The sequence below is a fragment of the Syngnathus scovelli genome, chromosome 20 (genome assembly GCF_024217435.2).
Source record: "Syngnathus scovelli strain Florida chromosome 20, RoL_Ssco_1.2, whole genome shotgun sequence".
NCBI classification, from domain to species: Eukaryota; Metazoa; Chordata; class Actinopteri; order Syngnathiformes; family Syngnathidae; genus Syngnathus; species Syngnathus scovelli.
In genome coordinates this window covers 4,514,453-4,526,109 of record NC_090866.1, presented here as the reverse complement: position 1 = coordinate 4,526,109, position 11,657 = coordinate 4,514,453, and the positions used below count along the sequence as shown (strand labels likewise).

At 46.4% G+C, this 11,657-nt stretch overlaps 1 long non-coding RNA gene across 1 annotated transcript; it reads left to right on the top strand.

Annotated features, from left to right (window-relative positions):
• The first annotated feature begins 1,309 nt into the window (after positions 1–1,309).
• LOC125990050 (uncharacterized) lies at positions 1,310–11,270 on the top strand. The gene is made up of 2 exons (XR_011085996.1): positions 1,310–6,271; positions 6,458–11,270. It is a non-coding gene; the product is annotated as an uncharacterized lncRNA (long non-coding RNA).
• The last annotated feature ends 387 nt before the right edge of the window (positions 11,271–11,657 follow it).

Sequence of the window (11,657 nt, the reverse complement as noted above, 5' to 3'; positions counted from 1 at the left end):
GGGTACGTGTACCCCTGGGGGTACGTGGAGGTACTGTTGGATTTTGTCCACAATTTAGGGAGCGCGCTATCTGCGCCTCACAGCAAAAGCCATTGCCAATTACCTGTTATCCAATTTACTCACTGCGTCAAACGATTTCTTCAGATTTAGGAAAATGCTAAGACACTGAAGCAGAAATTAGACTTACACAGGTTGGTTGAGTTCAATCACAATTCTTGTTTAGAAAGCTCTGTTTTCAGGAAAGTACAATACAGCGCTGGGCCCTTCAAGAGCAGAAAGTCTCCATTCAGAAAAGGCAATGTTCAAGGTTCTTTGATCAGCTTATATTCAGTAGCACATTGTGGGCCGAGATTGATGGGTGATGAGTCTTTGGGGTAGGGCAAGTTCGCCATGGGAGTGGGTGCTGGTTATGGGCGATTCGGTGTGTGTGGGGGCTGTTGTCTTCCATCCCGTCTTTCGGCCTTGGCGATCATCTTTGGCCGAGTCCTTGGCTGGCTCCCTCTGGCACCAGCTGGTTTTATCTCCACGTGACCTTCCTGTGAACATTCTTCTCCAATCTTGGACATACACTGTCGTACCTCATTCTTTCAATTTTGTCATTTTGTACGAAATTATGTTAGCTTTTGGCTGTGACATCATTAATCTATTGCTGTTCCCTGACTATGTAAAGTTTGTTCTTTTGATACGTCATGTCTTTGCTTACGTCATTATATTCTTAGTTTAATCATGCTTCCACCTGTATCTTTTCTTTGTTAGGCAAAATATTTCCCTCTGTTCAGTAGTAATCAAAAACTGGCGTCTAGCATTAGTCAAAACATAAGATACAATCAAGTACTGAACGGTCAAGACGACTCTGGCCGTGTCCATGATTTAGAGAAAAACATCAGGCATGCATTAAACAGTTCCTTAAGGGTCATTAAGCTATTCAGGCAATATATCAAAAAACATTTGTTATTTCAAAGTGCTCAGAAATATATATCAAATCATAAAGTCTATAAAACCCTTTCTCATTACCACTTATCAAAAATGTCTAGTTATGTCTTCTTTATTGATTTGGTGTGTAGGTATAATTATATGCTTAAAATGTTTCTTTTATTGATTTAATATGTGAATATACTTGTCTGCTTATGTACTTTATTCATTGAGGTTTGAGCACATCTGTTTTTGTAGCTAGGCAGGACTTTTTGTATTTTGACCCCATTCCTTCAGTACTCCAGGGGGTACGTGAGATTTTACAAAAATATATACCGGTATTTAAAAAACAAACAAAAAAAAAACCAGTAAGCCCGATTAATAAACGGACTCTCCACAAACCAATAGCAGTCACCTGCGGTTGCCTTGATGACGCACTGTAACGTGGAGATGTGGCTAAAGCGCAGCAGCGATGCTGCTGTTGAAAACACGGAGAAACAAGTAAAAATGAAGGCAAAACCAGAGCCGACGAAGTACCGACAGTACATGGAAGACTATTGTTTGATGGGATTTACGTCCACAAGTTGTAACCCACCCAAAGCGCTGTGCTTTTTTCGCGGGGGAGAAATTTGCCAACGCTAGCATGAAGCCGGCACATCTCCAGCGGCATCTCACCACAAAACACGGATGCCGTGTTGGTAAGCCATCGGAGTTCTTCAGGAGGAAACTTTCTGACTTCAAGTCATCCCAAGACACAATGCGAAAAGCCTCCACTACATCAGCCAAACCCCCTGAAGGCTTCTTATGCGGTTTCTTTGATCGTAGCTAAAGCCAAAAAAACGTTCACCATAGCTGAAGCGCTGCTGCTCCCCGCCACTGCTGTATTGGCCGAAACTACGCTAGACAAAAAAATCTGCGGATACATAAAAACTGTGCCTTTGTCTAATGACACCGTTTGCCGCAGAATAGACAGAATGGGTGCAGACATTGTCGAACAAGTTGTGGGAAAACCTGGCGACTCTTTTTCACTCCAGCTGGATGAATCCACAGATGTCAGTGGAAATGCACAGCTTGTTGCTTTTGTGAGATACGTTGAGACTGACATTTGTGAACACATACTTTTCTGCAAAAGTCTGGAGGGGAGAACAACCGGAGAGGACATTTTTAATGTCGTTCACGCATTTTTCTCTGAAAATGGTATCAGCTGGAAATCCTGCAGCAGCGTCTGTACAGATGCGGCTGCATCGATGACGGGCAGTGCGAAAGGGCTCATTGCGCGGATTAAAAAGGAAAATCCCGACATTAAGTGGACTCACTGTGTGATTCACAGGGAAGCGTTAGCGTCCAAGAAAATGAGCCCCGTGCTGCATGATGTTTTGAACGTCAGCATCACAGTGATCAACTTCATCAAGTCAAGGCCGCTTAATGCACGTTTGTTCCGCCGCCTCTGTGAAAACATGGGAGCTGAACACACGCAACTCCTCCTGCATACAGAAGTGTGCTGGCTCTCTCGAGAGAAGATACTCAACAGGCTGTTGGAGTTACGAGCTGAAGTGCACACCTTTCTGACGGAGCACGGATCTCCCCATGCCACCTTGTTCGAGAATACGGACTGGCTTGCAAAGCTTTGCCATCTGGCAGATATATTCAGCAAACTGAACGAACCGAATGTGTCTCTGCAGGGCAAGGACACCAGCATCCTGAACCTGTATGACAAGGTGGGTGGTTTCCTGAAGAAAACAGAGCTGTGGACAAGGGCATGTGGTCAGGAGGATTTCACCTGCTTTCCTCAGGTGGATGCTTTTCTCTCTGATGAAGATGTGGAGACAGCTCCAGTGAAGTTAGTCATAGTGGGACATTTGGCTAACTTGATAAAGGGCTTTCATTGCTACTTTGCTGACATGGAGGAGAAGTCTGCACAGCTGGATTGGGTGAGAAACCCATTTCTCTTGTCTGAAGCAAAGAGAAGCAAGCTTCCTGTCACTCACCAGGAAAAACTGATGGAAGTGGCATCTGACCGTGGCCTGCAGATGAAGTTTGGCACATCCACTCTCACACAGTTTTGGGTGCGTGAGGCAGGAGCACCCTGAGCTGGGACAGAAAGCTTTGTAGCAGCTGCTGCCCTTTGCCTCCACATATTTATGTGAGACCTCCTTCTCGGCAATGACTGTGATCAAAACAAAGCAAAGAAACAGACTGAGCCTGTAGAAGAACTTGATCACAGCAGTTGCCTCCCTGCCATCAAGGATGACAAAGTGAGGTACAAGCTAAAGGGAAATGTGCTTTCGGCAGTTTGCAAACATATTTTTAAGGTTGTGTTAAACTTATAATCATTAATATAATATCTAGTATTGGAGTGCTCGTGTGGATTGGTGGGTGGTGAAGAATGTGCAGGCAAACTGCATGAACTTGTTTTCTTGGAAGTGTTGTGTATAGGCCCAGACAGGGAGTACCGGACGAGATCACCTCAAGGTCGTTGAAGAATGAGAACAACAGCACGTCTATGTGGCTCGGGCTTCGCGGGAAATTCCAACCACCTGACCTCAGCGATAGCGCCGACGCGGGGAGGAGATGGCCATCGACCAATCATCTCACAATATTTTGCATGCTTTAATATTCATATTGTGTTTCTTTAAAACTGGGCAACCCGGAAGAATGTGTCGTCTTTTGGTGGTCACAAAAACGCACGAGTTTTAGTGTGAGGGACCCGGGACCCAGGCCTGTATTAGTGTGCTTTGTCAGGAATAAACAATTGGTAAATTTGGTCTGATTGATCTACTGGTCTTCTCTTTGACAGAACGAACTCGCAAAATTGTTAGGTGCGCCAGTGTGTGGATTAGGACATAGCAATTTATGTGTTAAGTGTTGATCGCAATTTGGAGTCAGATCAATAACTAAAATCCGTAACCTAACAATTTCTTGGTGACCCCGACGTGATGTCAAGAGAAGGGTAATTGACAACTCGTGGTCTTTAGCCAAGACACCGGACAGTGTCAGGGACACTGTCTCCCGGTCGGCGAACCGTTTGGAATAAGCGCACAACGTTGAGCTGGTACGACGTCTCCTCAACCCTGAGCTCATCACCGATAAGGTAAGCAGAATACCTGTTACTATAAGTCGAAATGCTGCAAATTGAAAGAGGAATTTTAAGAGGAGACTGTCGTTCAGATCAAATAAGGTGTGCATGAAGTTAAGATACATACGGTGAATAAGTTTGGAACTTACGTGTGTAACGTGTACGGTAAAGTCAGGGACTTATGCGTACTACGGATAGGTCAGGGACCTAGTGCTTCGTCGTGGCGGACAAGGGTGCGGTGACGATCGTATTCAAATAGCTGGGGTTAATAAAGAGATCCCCGAGGGGAAGTGAGGCCTCCTCAAAAAATATCCGGTGGTAACAGTTCCTCCTGTGAGAGATCAGACCGCTAAAACATCCAAAATGAACCAAATTGGGGGGAGAGTGTGTGTGCGCGCAGAGGATCCTCATGAGTGGGTGTGTATATGAGTGTGTGTGAGTGAGATGTGTGTTCTATGGAAGAAATCTGTAATGGAGAATGTTTAGGAGGCTTTTGAGCGATAATAGGGAAATTGAGAAGTGGACAATGGTGTGTTTAAGTTGGTTAGAGAAACTAAGATGAGCAAGGTGTGGCAGTAGAGAAAATAAGGTGTGTGACAGAAAGTTACTAGAACGGTAGCTTGATAGGATGAGAATAAGAGACAACAAATGTTGTGTAGAAGACATTGAAAGATGTCGAATGTGAACATAATGAAGGGCGCAACAGCAAAGTTGGCCTGCCCTTTGAGAGGTTGAGACTGATGAGCGTGCCTGCACTCGCGCGTAGTCGCGGGTCTGGGCTGTGCGGGCGGTGGGCCGGCATCATGATTGTTGCAGGAAATGGCCAGCCTGTAGCCAGTCAACATTGATGCCGCGACCCCCCCTCGCACGGGGGGTGCTATAGCCCGGGCGGGGCAGGGACAGTGTGAGTTTCTCAGTGAATGTTTGAAGCGGTGAGACTGAGCGGTTGTGTGCGCGCTCGGTGTGTGCGTTTATGTGCACACCCTGTGTGGGTGCAGGCGTGTGAGGAGGAAGACGGCATGGATCAGAGAATGTTCAAGAAAGGGGGGCTAACTCGTAAATAATGAGGAGCTATTGGGAGTAACCTGTTTGTCCTTTCTTTAAGGTTAGGTTAGGTTAGCAACACGAGCGATTTAGAGGTTCAAAAGAAAGACAGTTAAAAGAAAATAACATTTTTGATTTGGACAATTGCAGGCTAACAAGAGCATGAGAAAGAAGGGTAGAGAAAGCGGTGAAAATAGACAAGGAAAGAAATGAATACAAGGGCATTTATCCATCTTTGCATGATGTGACACACCCGAGTGCCCCGACACTTGGAGTGAGCTATGTTGGACCGCCGCCGTACGGCGACCCCGGAGTAATGGCTCCGGTGGTGACGTTGGGTGGCAGGATGGTAGTGGATGTCGAGGGCGAAGGCGAAAGGGCGGATCAGAGTATTGTACAGTTGATTGAACAAGCAGTAAATAAAGAGAGGCGACGGGCCCGGGAGGGGGACACATCCCGCGTGGACACCTCCACCCCCGGTCCGAGCCTTCAACCGTCCAATGTGACGAAAGGAGAAAGCTGGCATAGACTTACTGCCGAGAATGAGGAGCTAAAAAAGAAAATTGATCAAGCCGATGAGCAGCGTAGACAGGAAGCGCAGATGTTAAAATGGGCAACAGAGAGAGAGAGAGAGAGAGAGAGAGAGAGAGAGACGGAGAAAATATAATTTGCGGAGTGGTCAGGGACAGATGACACAGGCCGAGGTGCAGAAAAATTAATTGATGTGCCCGCTGGTGACCACATCGGGCGGTCAGCACTACGAGCCCATGGTGCTTCGTGATGTGACCGCGATGATGGAAAAGATGCCCCCACTTCACAGAGGAGGCAAGGTGTGGCTGAACACATTTTTGGCTCTGATGAGTGGGTAGAGCTGTACACTCGGTGACATGCGCCAGATGTTGGCAGGAGCATGCTCCCTAGTGCAATTGCAGGCAATTGAGGAAGCAGCAGGCACAGCGAGACTGGGGAGGGAGGTGCCCTTGCCACAAGTAGCAGCGCCCCTGTTTGAAAACATTAAATTGACTTTCCCACAACCCACCGATCTGGCCCCCACTATGTTTCCTTATGATGTGAAAATGTCACCTGCACAACATTATGTAACGTGTGGAGAGTTGGATTGAAACCACAGGTCGCCATCCGGCTCTCACGCACGAGGCAGAGGTGCTCTTCCGAACGGCGCTGCTGGATGGACTTCCGCCAGATGTGAAGAAGCAGCTAATGTCAGATCCTGACATTCTGGTTTGTGCCGAAGAACGATTTAAACGTCATCTTTTGCATCACTGCAGAATGTTCACTGAGTCACAAGCTAAAGTTGAAAACGAGACAGACGCATTATCTAAACAGTTGTTGAAATTACAGTTGGCAAAAATGCATGGTGAAGCTAAACAGTCTAAATCACAGAAAAAGGAAATGCAAATGTCACAGGCTCTTCAGGTGGTGGGGCGCGGAAGGGGCCAGTTCCGGGGCGGATACAGAGGCCGGGGAGGGAGTGCACCTGCTTACCCGGGGAGGGCAGCATACAAACCCCATTCGCCCAACGCATGTTTCATCTGCGACGAAACCGACCACTGGGCAAAAGAATGCCCACAGTATCGACCGCGCGGAGCCACCCGCCCACAAACGCACGGAGGTCAGTACTACCAACATGATGATCTCTGGTGTGGACAATTTGAATAGGGCTGCCCGGGGAGCCAGGAAAGCAGTGGCCCGGCGGAGCCAATGCTTCATGTGACAGTGGAAGGAAAAACCTGTGAAGATGCTGGTGGACACAGGAGCAACTTATTCATCAATAAACACTGCCCTTCCTGTATCCTCACTGACAAAGAAAACAAAAACCTTAGTCGGCTTCTCGGGACAACCACGTACTCTGCCTTTTACCAAACCACTTGAAACTGTGATCACCCGGACAGGGTGTAGACTGTGGTACAAATACATCCATTCCACAGACACTCCGATCAATTTGATGGGAAGGGACTTGCTGTCAGCCGTTCAAGCCAGAATTCTGTGTGGGCCAGAGGGAGTGATTATTCAATTTCCAGATGGCGTCAGCATCCAGTGCTCACAGCAGCTACAACAACATGGTCAGTGGCTGATGGCGCCCCTACCGGCAGAAGCAGAAACTGCAACCATCTACTGGGCCAGGCTGGAGCCAGAGACCCCTGCTGGTGGCGGTGTGTTCTCGACCTACCTACTGTGGAAGCCCTGGATCTGCTCACTGGCGCCATACCACCCACCTGTTGATCCTTTGCATTGCACTCTATATTATGACCAAAAAAGTGATGATGTATATCGGGATTTGTTTGAAGAAATTGAAGGGCACATGTGGGATTTAACTTCATCGTGCATTTTGATTGGTAAAGAGGGAGTCGCAGCGGCAACTGAATTGACATATGAACAAATGCAGTGGTTCAAAATGACAGAGAAAGGGGTGCCACACATTTCGCTGGCTCTTGCCCCAGGACACGAGGCCAGACAATTGGGCTCAATGGTCAAGCAGTTGTTGCAACAGACCGATTGGCGGAAAACTCACATTCCTAATTTGTACTGGTCTGAGTCTCAGAATGCATACCAAATTAAACAACCCATGGCAGACACAGGATTGCTGGAGATGATGTTGGTGTCCCGCACACACGGTAGGGAGTTAACTGATCATGAGGACGCTGAAGTAATGCTGGCGGCCTTGCCCGACACACTGTGGTCCCAGGGTTCATTTGATGTCGGGTTTTGTCATTCGGTGGCCCCTATTGATCTCCAAATGGATGAGACGCAGCCTATCAAACAGCCTCAATATCGTTGGCCGAAAGAGGCGGACCAAGGCATGGAAGGCACTCTGTGTGGCCTCTGGGACGCAGGGGTGTTGGAAGTGTCCGACGGCCAAATCGCACTCCTTGCTGTGGCGTTACCAAACTGGGTGGAGCTTGGGTCAAGGTGGACAGGAGCTGCATTGTGCACTGAGTTTGACAGAACTGAGGAGATTTGATAAAAAATTGAGTAATGATTGCTACAGAGAAAATCATCATAGTCAGAGATTGAACAGATTTGGATAAAACAAATAGGCTAAAACGGTAAGAAAATAGAGCGAGATCTGATATTTTGGCTCGTCAGGCTTAAGAAGTAGAAGTCGAGTTAGATACATTTTAGAATAGGACATTTGGACTAAAGTGGATTCGGTCAAGAGGAACAGGGGCATTTTGGCATTTTAACAGGGATTGACAGCAAGGGAGATTGAGGATAGAAGATCTGGACAGCAATGACGTAATTTTATTAAAAACTGCCCATTCCAGGGAGAGGTGCTGGATGGTGTGACAGGCAGGATTTTTAGGAAGAGAAAAAGGGGCGAGTTAGACTCGCCAAGAGGGGCAATGAAGAGAAGCAGACTGAGAAACATATTTGAGCTAGACAACAGGAAAAAGGGGGAGAGCCAAATGATGATGTAAAAATCCAGAGGGAATAGTCGGACCCATCTTTATTGAATTTAATTAGGATAATTAATAGAGATCGAGTTTGTAGGAGCAATCTGAGGTTATGGAGGCTCCCCTGACACGCGGGTCCCACAGTCGTCTCCCCCCAGATAGACATATATGACAATTTGCGATGAATCTGAGGGGCGAGTTTATGGAAAATTGAATTGGCGATTTTACAATAGGTCATGTTGACAAGTATGTCCAAATGTGAAGAGTTACTATTAGGAGTCAATGTTTGCCTGCACACTAACTTTGCTTAGTGTGGGAGGAGAGCTGAGTGATAGAGACGGATGTGTGTGTCTGCGAGTGTGTGGATGGGTGCGTGCGCATGTGATCATCTATGACTGTGTGTGCGCAGTATGATTGGCCAGAGAGGTCTGAAGTTGGGGTGATGTGTTTGCAATTGAGGATAAAATTCCTCTCACCTGAAGGGGTGGTACAGACTGGAGGGTCTGGAACTGGTAAGTGATGAGTTCTGACCGGAACCATGGCTCAATGATCAATCAGGGGCACCATCGACAACAAAACGGTGTGATGGAGAAGGCCCATTTCAGTGATATGGTCAGACAAGACAGAACTAGTATCGAACAGCAAGACTTTGGACGATTTGACGTGTGACGACTTTGAGCTCACCCGACGGGGTGACGGACTAGGTGGACAGTGACCAATTGTTTGACGCTTGAACGTGTTTGCGACAATAGCACGCTCTGCTTTGTTTTTTTGTGTGACTTGATTTTTTTTTTTTGCAGCATCAGCCACCAGCCAAGGAGCGGATTGCGTGTTGCTTGCGTAACTTGTTTTCATTCTTGCAGGTTGTCGATTGCATTCGTGGAAAGTTTGTGTTGGATTTACAAGAATATGTTAACCCTTGCCCTTTTGGTTTTTATGATGAACTTGTTGATGACGTGGTTTTCAGGACATGATCCGCGGGCGCCAGGATTCATTTTATGACTGTCTGTTTTTGTGTGTACAAATGTCCGCTGTCAGCCGGGCTATAAGCTCACTGACAGGAGTGCGATGATTTTTGTTTGTGTTGCCGAGTGTGTGTGGTGGACAGTCAAGTTTTAAGGACTTGGGGTGATGGTCCCGGGGCCCAGATGGTAACTAGAGGTTCCGCGGGCCTGGCTACAATGAGTGTGGTGATGAGAGGGGACGCTTTGCAGGTTCCTTTTGATACGTAATGACACATTGGGTGAATGTGTCAAAAGGGGGGAGTGGTAAAATAGAAATGGGTGAGTAGGTTTCAATTTGTAATTGTGATATACAAAGTTTTTTTCCAAATTCACTTGCTTTCAAGCTTTAACAGGACATGCCAAAATTCACCCAGCAGTGATGGAAGGAGCAGAGGAAGACCAGTGACATCTGGTTGTGGTGTGGAGATGACAAATTATAGGATCGCTTGCCGAAGAATGCATCAGGTATCTGTGCCCTCGTGTCGTTGATAATGCCTGTGGTGGTTGTCCCCATTGAAATACAGAATCTCAATTGGAACCTGGAGTCCCCACTGGCGGGGCTCCTGAAGCGAGCCAAAAGAGACGTTTTGCCCCCGTGGTTGAGCGACGACGATCCAACATATATTGACACTATAGGAGTGCCCCGGGGTGTGCCAGATAAGTATAAACTCGTTAATCAAGTGTCCTCGGGATTCGAAAGTATCTTCCTATGGATCACCCCCAATAAAAATGTAGACCGTATTAATTACGTTCATTACAATGTCCAACGACTGGGTAATTATACAGCTGAATCATTTGCCGCAGTTCATGAACAATTGGTTGCAACGTCGTTAATGGCGTTCCAAAATAGAATTGCGTTGGACATGCTATTGGCTAAGGAACATGGTGTGTGTGGAATGTTTGGTGATGCATGTTGTACTTTCATCCCAAACAACACGGCACCAGGAGGCCGACTGACCAGGGCGTTGGAAGGACTAAGGACACTGAACAAAAAGATGAAAGATCATTCAGGCGTACACACCGATATTTGGTCTGATTGGATGAAAACGTTCGGAAGCTGGAAAGGCCTCATCATGTCTGTGCTTGTTGCTGTAGCTATTTTTATTACAATTATGATTTTATGCGATTGTTGTTGTATTCCATGTATTAGGTCACTCACTGTCCGGTTGATCGAGAAAACTGTTGGCCCGTTGCCACCGATGGGCCAATATGCCCTGGTGACTCAACATGAGCAGCAGGGGGAAGGAAGGATCGACAGCGCGCTGGTAGCTGTTTGCTAAAGTAACGGGTGATGACCTCATAAATGAGGTCATGAGAGGGAATAAAGGGAAATGTGCTTTCGGCAGTTTGCAAACATATTTTTAAGGTTGTGTTAAACTTATAATCATATTAATATAATATCTAGTATTGGAGTGCTCGTGTGGATTGGTGGGTGGTGAAGAATGTGCAGGCAAACTGCATTAACTTGTTTTCTTGGAAGTGTTGTGTATAGGCCCAGACAGGGAGTACCGGACGAGATCACCTCAAGGTCGTTGAAGAATGAGAACAGCAGCACGTCTCTGTGGCTCGGGCTTCGCGGGAAATTCCAACCACCTGACCTCAGCGATAGCGCCGACGCGGGGAGGAGATGGCCATCGACCAATCATCTCACAATATTTTGCATGCTTTAATATTCATATTGTGTTTCTTTAAAACTGGGCAACCCGGAAGAATGTGTCGTCTTTTGGTGGTCACAAAAACGCACGAGTTTTAGTGTGAGGGACCCGGGACCCAGGCCTGTATTAGTGCGCTTTGTCAGGAATAAACAATTGGTAAATTTGGTCTGATTGATCTACTGGTCTTCTCTTTGACAGAACGAACTCGCAAAATTGTTAGGTGCGCCAGTGTGTGGATTAGGACATAGCAATCAATTTATGTGTTAAGTGTTGATCGCAATTTGGAGTCAGATCAATAACTAAAATCCGTAACCTAACAAAGCGCATGTTTCTCACTAAAATGTAGTATGAGTGCAAAAGATTCATTCAAGCTTCAAGACTGTTCAATGCTTGTTCAATGCCTGTCAAATCAAAATCAAATGTTCAATGCCACAGTTCAATTTTAAGAGAAAAAAGTTTCTTTTTATCCCAAAAGAGGTAAAGTGGATTATTTTTTATGAGCAAATTTTTATTTATTAAGTTATCAATTTATTTTGTAAACAAGATATTATTT